The 16478-nt window shown below is 37.8% G+C and overlaps 1 protein-coding gene and 1 pseudogene across 5 annotated transcripts in view; both read right to left on the bottom strand.

Moving 5' to 3' along the window:
- The window catches only part of RGS7 (regulator of G protein signaling 7), a 582263-nt gene that overhangs the window by 195303 nt on the left and 370482 nt on the right, over nt 1–16478 (bottom strand). The window lies entirely within an intron of this gene.
- LOC115835139 lies at nt 11641–16302 on the bottom strand (annotated as a pseudogene).

Here is a 16478-nt window from a genome sequence, read left to right as displayed (position 1 = left end):
TAATGCTCTTCTATCTTCATCTCTTTTTCCTGTGGTGAATCTCAACTGAGGCCATAAAGTTCAATTCAAACATTATCTACTCCAGGAAGCCTGTTGTGCCCACCCCACCCTATCTTACTAGGTAACGTGTTTTTTATTTACATTCTATTAACATCTTTATCATTCTTTTTACTTATCAATGGTTTTATCATCCTGTCTTTATTTTTCTCTGTCTTCCTCTTTGCAATAGAAGTCCACTGAAGGCCAGGAGCATGTATCATTCATCTTTGGATCCCAAACACCAAGACCAGTGCCTGACATGTAAAAGATGATCAGTAAATGTCAACAAAACATTGGATGAATAAATAGCAAGACTCCCCTCCCCATATTCTATTTTGAGAGAGTTTAAAAAGAATAGTATCCTTCATGCAAAGAATATTCTACTGGCATGTAATTTAAACACCAATATTATTAAACATGATGTTAAATTGATCTTAAACTTCAACATTATTTTTTCACCCATGCCACGGATCTGATGGCAAACGAACTTCCTTACCTATGCCCCCTGCAGAGTGCAAAGGCCTGGACCAGGCTCTGTCCTAAGCCTGTATTACTTCCATTACAGTCCACGTCCACTACCCCCGGCCCCCAGGATTAGAGCACATCTTTAGCTACAAGTGTCACCTACAGCTATCCACAAACTAAATCTGAATTCGAGGTACACAAAAATATTAAGCATTCATGAAAAAAATTGCAAAATATTTGTAAATATATGAGGACTTTGTAAGCAAGCAAAATGGAACACATTTGATTTGTATCCTTTACAAAACTAAAGTATTTTCATAATTTTCAGCTAAAGACATTAGTGAAAACTTTAGCTCTTAATCACCATAGAAGGTGCGCAAATTATTCCTGAGGCAAAGACGCTGACCTTTGCAATGTGTCTCAGGGAAATGGAAAAGCTCTTTGTACTGCCCAAATACCTTTGCTGAAGCCTCAGAACCACATAGACACAGTGCTGACAATACAAATATTTTTATTTAGTGAATATCATAAATAATCCATAATCCATGATTTTTGATGTTATAGCTATTATTCTTCTTTTTTTTTTTTTTTCCTTTTAAGACAGGGTCTCACTCAGCCTGCAAGGCAGTGCAACAATCACCTCATCGCAGCCTCAACTTCCTGGGCTCAAGCAATTCCCCCTGCCCCAGCCTCCCAAGTAGCTGGGATTACAGGTGTGAGCCACCATGCCTGGCAATTTTTTTTTATTATTATTTTTTGGAGGATGGGGTCTCGCTATGTTGCCCAGACTTGTCTTGAAATCCTGGCCTTAAGTGATTCTCCTGCTTCAGCCTCCCAAAGCACTGAGATCACATGGCATGAGCCACCATGCTCAGCCAACTATTCTTAGAACCTCTCACTAAATAGAAGACTTTCTACATACTAAAAATAATTTTTCCAACATTATTCTTGGTTCCTTGAAGTAGGCACAATAAATGTTTATTATCATCAAATAGCGTGTAATAAACATCTGTTGCGTTTCTGCAGAAGTTTGGCTGAGGATCTGCAGTTTTAGGAACAAGAAAGAATGTTGAGCGAAGCAAATTAACTGATCTGTCAGTCCCTTGAGAGAAGAAACGACATCATACTCATCACGTTTCCACCATTCTCTTCAAAGTGCCTCAACACAGATCATCATTAAATGTTTACTGAAGGCATGAGTCACTATTTATGGACATATACTCTATACAGAAAAGACTCAAAATGCTGAAAAAGTCAGCTCTAATGGTGACTCCATCTAGTATGACACCACAGTGTATCTCTCATTATCATAATTTAAAAAGTTTGTCATGCAATTATAATTTTAACTCAATTAAATTTAAAACACTGCAGAATTTCTTTACATTAAACTCAATTTAATTTCTTTAATTTTTAAATTAAACTCAGTTTAAAACACTGCAGAATTTCTGTAATTTAAAACACTGCAGAATTTCAGTTTAACTTAAAACACTGCAGGATTTCTGTTTGAGAAATGAAGTGATTCGCTTAAAGCTAGCATATTACCCTTTTGTAAAGCTGAATTAATGAACTAAATTTCTCCGCAATCTTTCAAATAAGTAATTGCTAATATCTAAGAATAACATTTTGTTTATTTGAGTACTTGTGTCCTGTCCAGAGCCTTAAATACGATTGCACAGCCACTGTCACATCTGAGGGTTCAACAAAGCAACCTGCAACCAAAGGAGCAGAAGAGATGAACTCCAGCCCAGCTACAGACTATGTTCTCTAACCCCTTGATCTGAGAAATCTCAGCAATGGCAAAAATCTGGATATCACCAATTAATGGCCGGTGTCCTAGTTCTGTCTGCCTTTGGCCAAAAGTGGGTACTGAAAAAAGAGAAAAGCAGCCACTGGCTTCCAGGAACTGGCTGGGCACTCACAGCTATGTCTTGGTGCTTCCCTGGTAAATATGAACAATTTCATAGAAGAACATTAACATCGGACAAGGCCACTCTAGAACCCTCATAGGTCAAGATAAAACAAGACCACTCTGTAATCAGATCTGAACACAAACAAAACACGAACATGGGCTGAGCCATAAAATACCAAATTCCATCCTGGATAACATGAGCGACTGCTGCTTCTTTATCAATCCCATATTTAGTCTTGTCTGATCTGTCCTCCTGTAGAAAAAATGTATTAAGATACCCAATCAGGCCAGCCGTGGTGGCTCACGCCTGTAATCCCAGCATGCTGGGGGACCAAGGCAGGTGGGTCACGAGGTCAGGAGATGGAGACCATCCTGGCCAACATGGTGAAACCCTGTCTCTACTAAAAAAAAAAAAAAAAAAAAAAAAAAAAAAAAAAAAAAAAAAATTAGCTGGGCATGATGGCACATGCCTGTAATCCCAGCTACTCGGGAGGCTGAGGCAGAAGAATCAAACCAGGGAGTTCGAGGTTGCAGTAAACCAAGATGGTGCCACTGCACTCCAGCCTGGGTGACAGAGCAAGACTCTGTCTCAAAAAAAAAAAAAAAAAGATACCGGATCATGGATTTGTCCCTACTTCCTGACAGCATCCAATCTAGAGCAAAGGCCCACTTCTTCAGATCCTTTCCATGACTACCAATGCCAAAATCCTATAATAGATTCTCCCTAACACCCAATTACTGAGACACCCCATGGTTCCCGATGGTGTGCATTCTCCCTACCTTCAAGAAAGAATAAAGTTGACTTGTTCAATTATAGGCGTGTTCCTGGTGGTTTTGGGCTAGAGGCATTGACATTTTTTTAATTAAAAAAAACAACTGCTAATATCTATTAAGATTAATATAACAACAACAACAAAATTTAAGTTACTTCATCAGGGCACTGTTGGTTGTAAAGAGTGATCTTTGAGGGAAGTATAAAAACATAAACTTATCAAAGAAGGAATTTGCAAAAAGGTACCCAGAACTAAAGGGAAAGGATGTATTTGAGCCTCAAGGACTCATGGAGGCAGAGACTGTCATCCTTGTTCCTTTCTGGACATCTTCATTTCTCTCTAAGAAACAACCTTTGCTATTTTCCATCCACAAAGTCTGTGGGTCATGAAGGCTCACAGCTCCTGGGTTAAAATCTCTGCCACTGAAGACGGCAAGCCATTTGAAGCTGAAATCTTGTAGTCCTAAGTCTTAATTCCTGATGAAGGGTCTCAGCTGCAGGGAGGTGCCCGTTCCTGTATCAGCCAACTGTGGCAAGAAAAGATGGATCACTGTGCATAAAAATGGTCACGCTGGCGAGAGGTATCGATGGAGGCATTTTCCAGAAAGAATGAGTGCTTTGCAGACATAACAATGGGTGTAAACTACAGCTTCCTTCCAGTTTGTAAAGCTTTTATGTTTCATCATAAAAAAAAAGCAGAAAAGAGAGGAAAAGTGGAATTCAAAAGCAAAATGTCAAATTTTGAATGAAATGAATATGTTATTCTGCCTTGCTATGAATATAAATGTGTTTTGTTCTATGAACTTATTATAGTGCTGTAAAGCAGAGTAGGAATACATTGTTTTTGTGTATGTGAATGAAACCACACTTCATGTGCACTAAAACAGCTATTCAAAGAAACTTCGTGATGTGTATATGATTGTGTATTTTTATGAGTGGGTATATTTTTAAGTAAATAATTCACTTTCTAAAACGAATAACATGTAATTGAGTATTGTTACTTCTGGATTTTTATACATCAGGTGTATCTAGAGAAAATTACTCAGTTTTCATAGAATTAAAAAAATTAACTTCTGCTCACAATTTGAAGCTGGATCAAACTCGTGATATAAAGCCCTTCTTCCAATATTCCATAGCTAATAACACCTATGAAATCTCAAAGGTCAATGGAAACAAAATAATCAAAACAGATATGTTTCCTTTCAGTAAACCTGAGATACATTTGAAGCATCTGCCTACGAGACTTTAAAAATGTTGTTCAGCAGTCATTTAAATGCATTTGCAGATGTCATGGCAAAAAGCAAATTATCTGGTTGATTACATTTTCTTTCTAGGTTGTTGCTCTTTAGAGTTCTCTGCCCCTTGCCCTAAGAGCAGAGTCACAGAAAATGTTCGGTTTTGTTGATATAACCTGAATCTTCAAATCAATAGGATAGAAGCCCGATATTCATCGTAATTACTACTACTTTGTTCTGAGGATAGGAAAAGTAAAAATATATTTCCCTACCCTCTGGCAAGGTACAATGAAAACAAATTAGAGTTCTGTGGTAGAGCTCCTTGGCTGTTCCTTGAGCAGACATTTTCTCAAGATCATGGGGATTTAACTAGATTTTTAATCTTTGTTGTGTAAGTTCCAGAAATCATAAAAATATCTCTTCAGACGCAAAGCAGGCATTTTGTCTCTCTTCAAAGCCTAAGAAGCTTTAAACATAGGCAGCAAAAACAGCAAGGCAGCAAAGATGACAATAATGAGGAGATAAAAGGCAATGGAGACCACCCTCAGGATTATTTCCTGCCCTCTACTGGAGCTCAGGAGGATTCCTTATCAACCAGAGGAGCTTATCCCAAATTGCACTCAGAGAAACATCACGTCTGCCTCTTGTGTGGGATGGTGACAGTAAGTGTGGGAAATGCGGAGTTAAGAGAAGGAAGGAAAATAGGGTTCCTTGATGTGCAACTTTTATTTTGATAAAGCAAGTTGTAGAAAAATCAAGAGAAGACTAAGTCCGCAGTGTTTCCTTAGGATGGGGATATTGGATCCCTTTTTAAAGACAATTTTATATTTTTATGTTTTAGTTCTATGGTTCTTTAGACTCAAAGAAAATAAAAAGAGTAGTAAGTAAGTGTGTAAAATGTTCAGATATAACTATGAATTTTGGATCAGCTAATATATTGGAACACATTTGAAGAAATTATTTATTAATCGATTAATCAATTCCATATGCTAGCTGGTAGGCATAAAGAAAATCCTAGTGGATCATTCTTGCCCTCAACACATATTTTTTTTTTTCAGCTACACACAGGCCATGTCTAACTGTCTAACTGCCTCTATGAAGGACATATGAGATAAAGAAAATGTTTATTGATTGATAAATAAAAAACTTGCTCTTGACTGGATAGGCCCAGACCTCATCAATCTAGTCCAGACACAGTTGCTGTATCTGTTGACAGGTAGAGATAATACTTTTTATTCTTTATTAGCAGAGAGTACCAGCATTGGTCAAGAGGTGGATGAGGCAGAAGGTCCAAGCAGATCAAAGAAGATTCCAATTCCAGAAATTTCCCAATACATTAAAGATTGACAAAATGAATGCATAGTCAAAACTACAGCTCAGGCTGGGCGCATTGGCTCATGCCTGTAATCCCAGCAGTTTGGGAGGCCAAGATGGGTGGATCACGAGGTCAGGAGTTCGAGACCAGTGTGGCCAAGATGCTGAACCTCGTCTCTACTATAAATACAAAAAAAATTAGCCAGGCGTGGTGGCGTGCGCCTGTAGTCCCAGCTACTCGGGAAGCTGAGGCGGGAGAATAGCTTGAACCTGGGAGGCAGAGGTTGCAGTGAGCCAAGATCATGCCACTGCACTCCAGCCTGGGTGACAGAGCAAGACTCTGTCTCACAAAATAAACAAAAACAAAAACAAAAAGAACTATAGCTAAGGCAAGGTGCTTTTGTGCCCATCCTAATTATTTTGGCACATGAATGTGCTCTATATAGTGCTACGTATAGACCAAGGCCCAGATCCAAAAGAGTGAATCTTTTTTAACATAACCCTGAATATTTCCTGCTGTGACAAAATATTGAAAATACCAATTAATGATGCCATCTTTGGGGTTCTATTTAAAATGTTTTCTATTATTGAAGATGTAATTTCAATACCACGAGGTATTGAATGATCACGAGGTCAGGAGTTGAAGACCAACCTGGCCAAGGTGCTGAAACCTTGTCTCTACTAAAAATACAAAAAAAAAAAAAAAAAAGAAAAGAAAAATTAGCCGGGCATGGTGGTGTGCACCTGTAGGCCCAGCTACTCAGGAGGCTGAGGCAGGAAAATCACTTGAACCCAGGAGGCAGAGGTTGTAGTGAGTTGAGATTGCACGACTGCATTCCAGCCTGGGTGAAAGAGTGAAACTCCATCTCAAAAATTAAAATGAAATTTAAAAAAAAGAAAGAGGGAGAGAGAGAGAGAAGGAAGGAAAGAGAAGGAAGGAAGGAAGGAAGGAAGGAAGGAAGGAAGGAAGGAAGGAAGGAAGGAAGGAAGGAAGGAAGGAAGGAGGGAAGGGAGGGAGGGAGGGAGGGAGGAAGGAAGGAAGGAAAGAAAGAGGAAAGGAAAGGAAAGGAGGGAGGAAGGAAGGAAGGAAGGGAGGGAGGTAGGGAGGGATGGAGAGAAAGAAGGAAAGAAAGAGAGAGAGGAAGGAAGGAGAGAAAAGAAAGGAAGGAAGGAGAAAGAGAAAAGAAAGAAAGAAAGAAAGAAAGAAAAGAAAAAAGAAAAAGAAAGAAAGAGAGAAAGAAAGAGCCAAACTATTTTCCTGAGGGCCTGAGCCATTTTACATTCCTACTAGCCATGTAGGAGTGATTCAGTTTCTTCCCATCCTTGCTAACATTAGTGTTACTATTTTTTAGTTCAACCATTCTGATAGTATGTATCGATTTTCATTTGTGTCTGCCTGGTGGCTAATGGTATTAAACATGTTTTCATATGCTTTTTTGGTGTAGGTACATCCTTTTCTGTGAACCGTCTCTTCATGTCTTTTGACCATTTTCTAATTAATTTTTTTTGCTATTGTTTTTTCAGAGTTCTTTTTATATTCTACATACTAGTCCTCTCTTGGATATGTGGTTTACAGATATTTTCTTTTACTCTGTAGCTTGTTGTTCCACCTTCTTAACAAGGTCTTTTTCAGAAAAAAATTTTTTTAATTTTGATGAAGTCCAATTTATCAACTTTTTATAGATTATAGCATTAAATCTAAGAACTCTTTGCCTAGACCAAGATATCCAATAATTTCTCCTACTATTTTCCTAAAATTTTTTTTCGTTTTAATTTTCCATTTTGTATTAGTGTTTGTATAAGTTGTGAGACTTAGGTCGAACTTCCTTTTTGCCCGTGAATGTCCAATAGCTCTAGCACCATTTCTTGACACAGCTATCTTTCCTCAGTTGAATTGCTTTTCCATCTTTGTCAAAAATCCATTGTGTCTATTTGTATGGATCTATTTCTGGATTCTCTATTCTATTTTATTGATCAACATGTCTATCCTTCTACCAATACCACACAGTTCTGTTTACCACAGTTATGTAATGTCTTGAATATATAATATAAACATATAATAAATTCCTCCATTATTTTTCCTTTAAAATTGTTTTACCTGTTCTATTTCATTTGTTTACTTATAAATCTTAGAATTATCTTGTCTATATCTACAAAAAAATCTTGCTGGGGTTTTGAAAGGAATTTCATTAAACTTGTGTATCAATTTGGGGGAGAACTGGCTTTTATACAAGGTTATTGTTCATGGATTTGAAGTATGTCTCTCCATTTATTTACATCTTCTTTTATTTCTCTCACCAGCATTTTGCAGTTTTCAGCATACAAGTCCTAAACAAACTTTGATTAACACCTATTTAATTTTTGAGCAATTTTAAATGGTATTGTGTTTTTGATTTCAGCATCTACATGTTTACTGTTAGTATACGAAAATGTAATTTACTTTTGTATATTTATTGCATATCCCATAATCTTTCTGGACTCAATTCTTAGTTTTAGAAGGTTTTTTTGCAGATATTTTGGGATTTAACAGGTAAATATAATATCATCTGCAAAGAGGGGAAGCTTTTAATTTCTTCCTTTCTGATCTGTATATCTCTTATTTCCTTTTCTTGCTTTATTGCCCTGACTAGAAATTTCAACATTATGTTAAATAAATCTTCGCCTTGTTCTCAATTTTAGAGGAAAACATTCAGTCTTTTACAACTACATGTAAAGTAAACTTCTTATTATAGGTATTTGAGACTGTGTTTCCCTCTATTGTCCTGTTTAGAGTCCATCATGGCTCACTGTGGCCTCGGTCTCCTGGGCCTGAGCAGTCCTCCCACCTTAGCCTCCCAAGTAGCTGGGACTAAAGGTGTGTGCCACCATGCTTGGCTAATTTTTTAAATTTTTGTAGAAATAGTGTCTCACTATGTTTTCCAGCTGATGATCTCAAACTCCTGGTCTCCAAGTGATCCTTGCACCTCAGCCTCCCAAAGTGCTGAGATTAAAGGCATGAACCGCAACACCTGGCCTAAAGTTTTTTGTAGATGTTCTTTATCAAGTTGAGGAATTTCTCTTCCATTCCTGTTTTTTGAAAGTTTTTATTATGAGTAAGTTTTGAATTTTGTCTACTAGCTTTTCCATGTTGGCTAATATGATCAGGTGATTTCTCTTTTTTATCCTGTTAATTTGCTGGATTACAGGGTTAATTTTTGAATATTTAACCAGCCTGCATCTCTGAAATAAAACCACTTGGTTATGGTGTATAATTATTTTTATATATTGCTAAATTCTATTTGTGATATTTTACTAAGGAGTTTTACATCTTAATGAGGGATATTGGTTTGTTGTGTTCTTTTCTCTACTTCATTTTTCTAGTTTTGACATCAGGGTAATAACAGCTTCATAAAATGAGTTGAGAGATATTCTCTCCTCTTCTGTTTTATGGAAGAGACTGTGTATAATTGAATTTTTTAAAAGTCTGGTAGACTTTTTCAGTGAAACCATGAACCTGGAGATTTCTTTTTTGGAGATTTCTTTTTTAGAGATTTCTAAATTATGAATTTAATTTTCTTAATAGTCATTGACTGGGCTATTCAAATTATCCATTTCATACAGGGTGAGTTGTAATAGTTTGTGGTTTTTGAGACACTGATCAGTTTTGTATAAGATGTCAAATTATGTGTTTAAGTTTATGGTATTCTTTTATCCTCTAGATGTCTGCAGGTTTTGTAGTCATTTCCCCTGCTTCATTCCCAAAAATGGCAATTTGTGTCTTTTCTTTTTTTTTTTTGATCTGTCTTGTTACAGAATTGTCAATTTATCAATTTTTATAAAGAACCAGCTCTTTGTTTCATTGGTTTTTAAATTATTTTAATGTTTTCAATTCCATTGATTTATGCTGTTATCTTTATTATTTCCTTACTCTTGCTTGCTTTGGGTTTATTTTGCTGTTCTAGAGTTTGGAGTTTAGATGACTGATTTGGAAACTTTCATGTTTTCTAATGTATACATTTATGTTATAAATATTTCTCTCGGCTCTGCTTTAGCAGTGTTCCACAAACTGACATGTTACATTTTATTTTTATTCTGTTTATTTTTTTTTATTTTCCAGAAGATTCTTCAATATTATTTAAAGTGTGCTGTTTAATTTCCAAATGTTTGGAGAGTTTCCTTTTAGTTTTTTCTTACTGATTTCTAATTTGATTCCATTGTGATCAGAGAACATACTTGGTATAATTTCTATTTTTTAAAACTTATTATGATGTGTTTAATGGCCCAAAATACAGTCTTACAGAATGTTTCAGGTGAACTTGAGACCATGAAAAGCAAAACAGACCATGCTTTTTGCTGTTAGTTGGAATATCCTGTAATCAGGTCAAGTTGATTGATCGTGTTCTTCAGGTCATCTACAGCCTTACTGATTTTTCTGCCTGCTTGATCTACCGATCTGTCAATTACTGATAGAGGAGTATGAAAGTCTCAGCTCTAATAATGGAATAGTCTAGTTCTTCTTTCAGTTCTATCCATTTGCCTCATATATTTTGAATCTCTCTTGCTAGATACATACACACTTAAGTTTGCTATGTCTTCTTGGAAAAATGAGCTCCTCATTATTATCTAATGACTCCCTTTACTGCTTCCACTTTTCCTTGTGGTGACGTCTGCTTCATATGAAATTAATATACCTATTCCAGATTTCCTTTAATCAATTTTGCACCACATATCTTTTTTCTATTCTTTTACTTACAACCTGACTATGTTGTTATATTTGAAGCAAGTTTCTTGGGGATAGCATGTAGTTAAGCCATGATTTTATCCACTCTGCTGGCCTCTGTCTTTTAAATTGTAATTACTTATATTTAATGTAATTACCGATATGTGATGGTATATTTAATGTAATTACTGATAGGGCTTAAGTATGCCATTTTATTTTTTCTGGGTTTTTTTTTCTTGTTTCTGCCTTCCAGTGGATTGCATTAATATTTTTAAAAAATCCATTTCAATTTTCTAAGTTTTTTTTTTTTTTTTACAGTCTTGGTTTGTCACCCAGTCTGGAATGCAGTGGCATGAAAATGGTTCACTGTAGCCTCAGCCTCCTGGGCTTAAGTGATCCCAGCTCAGCCTGGGAGGGAACACAGATACATGCTACTATGCCCTACTAATGTTTTTATTATTATTATCATTATTATTATTATTGTTATTATTTGTAGAGACAGGGTCTTGTTACGTTGCCCAGGCTGGTCTCAAACTCCTGGGCTCAAGTAATTTTCCTCTTTCAGCCTCCCAAAGTGCTAAGTATGATTACAGGTGTGAGCCACCGCACCTAGCTCTAAATATTTTTGAATGCATTATTGTGTAGCTCTTTTTAGTTGATGATAAAATTATATTCACACAACTTATTACAGCCTTCTGGTGTAATCGCTTTACCAATTTGAGTAAAGTGAAGTATGGAACCTATGTCTCTTCATGTTCCTTTACTCTCCCCAATTTTTAATGTTTTTTAGCTAATTCCTCTATGTACATTTAGAATCACATCAGACGTTGTTACATTTTTTTCTTTAACAATCAAAACAATAAAAAAAAATTCAGAAGGCTGGGTGTAGTGGCTCACACCTGTAATCTCGAGCACTTTGGGGGACCGAGGTGGGCAGATCGTTTGAGGTCAGGAGTTCGAAACCAGCCTGACCAACATGGGGAAACCCCATCTTTACTAAAAATACAAAAATTAGTCGAGAAGGGGGCACATGTCTGTAATCCCAGCTACTTGGGAGGCTGAGGCAGGAGAATCACTTGAATCCAGGAGACAGAGGTTGCAGTGAGCAGTGATTGTGCCACTGCACTCCAGCCTGGGCAACAGAGCAAGACTTTGTCTCAGGAAAAAAAAAAGAAAAAAATTCAGAAAATCAAGAGAAGATATGTCTATTGTATTTCTTACATGTTTGCTTACCATGTTTTGTTCTTATCTGATATTCCAAGGTTCCTTTTCTTATCATTTCCCTTTTATTTAGAAAATTCCTTTTAATCATTCTGTTAGAGTTCGTCAGCTGGTGACAAATTCGCTTAGTTTTCCTTCATCTGAGAATGTTTTGATTTCCCCGTTATGCCTCAGGAAAATGTTTGCTGGGCAGAGGATTATGGATTGACAATTCTTTCTTTTCAGCAGGAAAGGAAAAATTTTGTGGCACTTTCTTCTGGCATCCATGGTTGTTCATGAGAAGTCTGCTGTGGTTTGAATCATTTTTCTCTTCTAGTTAAGGTGTCATTTTTCCCTGACTGCTTTCAAGATGTTTGTTTTGTGGTTGTCTGCAGTTTTCAAATGTTTATTAAGTGGCTCAGCATGCATTTCATTGGGCTTATTTATCCTATTTGGGCTTCTCTCAGCTTCTTCAAATGAAGGTTTATATCTTTGCTATGCTTGTGATGTTTTTAAGCCATTATTTCTTCAAGTACTTTTTTTTTTTTAGTTCAGCTTTTTATTGAACACATTATAAAAGAGGTTTGGTCAAAAAGACCAAAGCCCATGTCACAATCAGACTTCTCAGATTCTTCTTTCTTTGCTTCCACTTTCTTCTCCTCAGCTGGAGCAGCAGCAGCAGAGGGGGCAGAAGCTCCTGCTGGTGCAGAGAGAGCCAGCTGCTGGGGCAGGTCCACCAGCCCCTACACTGCAGAGGAGGCTCCCCGCGTTGACGTTGGCCAGGCCTTGGCAAACAAGCCAGGCCAAAAAGGTTCAACATTTACACCAGCTGCTTTAATGAGGGCATTGATCTTATTCTCCGTGACAGTCAGTCACCTACCTCATCGTCGTGCGGAATGAGGGCCAGGTAGACACAGGCATGCTGGGAGATGGAGGGTATGGCGCGGGCGAGTGTGGGGCTGGCGCTGCTGGACGCGGATGGACCGAGCACTTTGGCGGAAGCTGAGGAAAGGTTCTTCAAGCACTTTTTTAGTCCCCTTATCTTTTTCCTATCCTTTCATAACTCCAATGACACCAGCGTTAGATCTTTTGTTATAAACCCACAAAAGATCTCCATCCCAGAGGCTGTGTTCCTTTTTGTCAGTCTGTTTTCTCTCTGCTGTTCAGATTAGGTAATTTCTGTTGTTCTATCTTCTATTTCACTGACTTAGCGGTTTCTTCTGTCTTATCGATTTTGTCATTGAGCCCATCCACTGAGTTTTTCTTTTTGATATTGTCCTTTTCGGTCCCAAAGTTTCCATTTTTTTTTTATAACTTCTATTTCTTTGCTGAGAATTTCAGTTTATTTCCCGAGGCCTTCTAGTTTTTAATATGCTTAAAGCATATTATTATTATTATTATTAAATAATTTTTATCATAGATCAGGGGTGTCCAATCTTTTTTTGCTTCCCTGGCCACACTGGAAGAAGAATTACACATAAAATACACTAACACTAATGATAGCCCATGAGATTTTTAAGAATCACAAAAAAAAAAAAAAAAAAAAAAAAAAAACCTCATAATGTCTTAAGAAGGTTTACGAATTGCTTTTGGGCCATATTCAAAGATGTCCTGGGCCGCAAGTTGGACAAGTTTGTCATGGATACTTCAAAATCTTTGTAAGCCAATCTATTATCTCTGTCCTCTCAATCTTGACAATTTTTTCCATTTAGTTTGAGGTCTTCCTCGTTCTTGTTATGACGAGTATTTTGTTCTTGTTGTTGTTAATACAGCGTCTCACTCTGTCACTCAGGCTGGAGTGCAGTGGTGTGATCTTGTCTCAGTGCAACCTCTACCTCCCAGGCTCAAATGATTCTCGTGTCTCAGCCTGGCAAGTAGCTGGGACTACAAGCATGTGCCACCATGCTCGGCTAATTTTTTTGTTTTGTTTTTTTCAGTAGAGATGAGGTTTCGCCATGTCGGCGAGGCTGTTCTCAAACTCTTGGCCTCAAACAATCCACCCACCTCGGCCTCCCAAATTGTTGGGACTACAGGCGTGAGCCACTGAGCCTGGCCTGATGAATATTTTTTAAAATTGAAAGCTGGACATCTTTGTATTTTGTTATGCGATTCTGGGTTTAATTTAAACCTCTGTTGTAGTTGGCTTTTGATGACACCACTCCTCCAGAAGAGGGAAATGCTGTTTCATGACCACCTGCTGAGGGTAGAAATTTGACACTGCAGTGAGGGTGGCCTGGTCGCCATTGTTTGATGGCAGAAGTCTTGATGTTCCCTTAGGCTTCTTCTGACACCACTCCAGGGTGCAGAAGTCGGGTGTTATTACTACCAGGTTGGTGTGGGATAGCCAGTCTCCTCTTGTGATCTTCACTGAAATGTGAATGTGGGAAAGGAGGTCTCATTCCTGACAAGAAGCAGACCAGTGGTGACTAGGGATGGGGTGGGGTGAGGGAAAATGAAGAAAAATGGGTTTCAAAAAGGCACAAGGGAACTTCTGGGGAGAATAAAAATTTCTACTATTTTGATTATGGCTATGGTTTTAGGGATATATTCGTGTGTCCAAATGCATCAAAATTTTATACTTTACAGCTATCCAGGTTGTGTATTAATTATCCCTTAATAGGTATAAAACTCAAAACATCTGAAAACAAACAAAGAAGGAAATATTTTAAGTCTCCTTACTCATGTCTTCAATGTGAATTAGGTTGTAAGACGGTAAGACTTTCTTTTTTTCAGCACTGAATGGTCCAGAACTGTATTGTTCAATATGTTAGCCACTAGCCACATGTAGCTAATTGATTCCTCATTTATTTCTTTTCTTTTCTCTTTTTTTTTATAGAGTCTCCCTCTGTCACCCAGGCTGGAGTTTAGTGGCACAATCTCAGCTCACTGCAAACCTCTGCCTCCTGGGTTTAAGTGATTCTCATGCCTCAGCCTCCCGAGTAGCTGGGATCACAGGTGCGTGCCACCACACCCAGCTATTTGTTTTTCTTTTTTTTTTTTTAGTAGAAACGGGCTTTCACCATGTTGGCCAGGCTGGTCTTGAACTCCTGACCTCAGGTGATCCACCTGCCTCTCAGCCTTCCAAAGTGTTGGGTTTACAGGCATGAGCCACCGTGCCTGGCTAGTTCCTCATTTTCACCAGCTACACTTCAAGTGCTCATTACCCACATGTGGCCAGTGACCACCTTACTGGACACTGCAGATATAGAACTCTTACGTCATTAAGAAACTCTTGGACAGCATTGGTTCAGGTATTACAATATTATGGGAATAATTATCTGGATATGTGTGTGTGTGCATGTGTGTGTGTGTTTTCACAGGCTAATTTTTACTTTTTCAAAATGAAATTATGAATGTGAAAGTGAATAGTACAGGACCTAACACAATATAGCCATACAACAACAATAAAAATGTTAGCATCTCTTCTATCCAGTTGGGAAAATCTTTTATTTGAAATAAGAGTAAGAAGTCAATTGAGAGAATTCCAAAAGGTGCCCCAAAGCAAAAACAAAAGATTGAGGTTTAAATGAACTGTACAGTATAAAAAAGGAAACAATTTTAAAAGTAAGATAGTAAGGATAAATAGTAAAATAGTAAGGCTTTCTAATTAAGATACAAAACCTAGCAGCCATAAAACAAATAGCTGATAAATGTGAATTCACATAAATTTAAAAATTTCTATACAGAAAAGAAGAAAAGGCACTATAAACAAAACAAAACAAAATAAATAAATGACTGGTACACCCAGACAACAAAACATCATTGAGTGCTAAAAAGGAATGAACTACCAAGCCATGAGGAGTCATGGCAGAACCTTAAGTGCATATTACTAAGTGAAAGAAGAGTCAATCTGAAAAGGCCGCACACTGTACGACTCCAACAATGCGACTTTGTGGAAAAGGCAAAACTATGGAGACAGTAAAAAGATCACTGGTTGCCGGGGGTGGAAGAGATGAACAGGTAGAGCATAGAGGATTGTTAGGGCACTGAAACGACTCTATATGATATTCCAATAGTGGATTCTTGTCATTATAACCCACAGAATGCACAAAACCAATGATAAACCCTAATGTATACTACGGCCCCTGTGTGATAATGATGGCCCCTGTGCGATAATGATGCGTCAGTGTAGGTTCACTGAACCGTAACAAATGTACTACTCTGGTTGGGACGTGTTGGTAATGGAAGAGACCGAGGTATATGGGAGTAAGAGGTATACAGGAAATCTCTTTACCTTTCTTTCATTTTCCTCTGAACCTAAAACTCCTCCGAAAAGCATAGTCTTAAAAAAATAGGCCGAGAAGCGTGGCTCATGCTGCTAATCCCAGCACTTTGGGAGGCCGAGGTGGGTGGATCACCTGAGGTCAGGAGTTTGAGACCAGCCTGACCAAGATGGTGAAACCCCGTCTCTACTAAAAATGCAAAAAAAAAATTAACCGAGCTTGGTGGCGCATGCCTATAATCCCAGCTACTTGGGAGGCTGAGGCATGGGAATGGCTTGAACCCGGGAGGCGTAGGTTGCACTGAGCCGAGATCAAGCCTTTGCACTCCAGCCTGGGCAGCAAGAGTGAAACTCCGTCTCAAAAAAAAAAAAAAAAGAGAAAAAAATGGTACCACACTGTGAAGACATTTTTGCAATCAACTGAAAGTGGAAAGCATATTCTTCCATGTTGTCTCCCCAGCACTCATCATTTTGCTGTTACATTTTATATTTACTGACATTAGATTTTATGTATATTTGTTTTAATTGCCCACTTAGACACAGTTCATGAAAGCAGTGATTTCATTTGTCTTGCTTATGGCTGTATCTTCAGTGCCCAAAGTAGTGCTTGGCATATCATAAGT

This window comes from Nomascus leucogenys, chromosome 5, assembly GCF_006542625.1.
Source record: "Nomascus leucogenys isolate Asia chromosome 5, Asia_NLE_v1, whole genome shotgun sequence".
NCBI lineage: Eukaryota > Metazoa > Chordata > Mammalia > Primates > Hylobatidae > Nomascus > Nomascus leucogenys.
The sequence above is the reverse complement of the archived record's forward strand: the minus strand, read 5'-3'. Positions and strand labels throughout refer to the sequence as shown.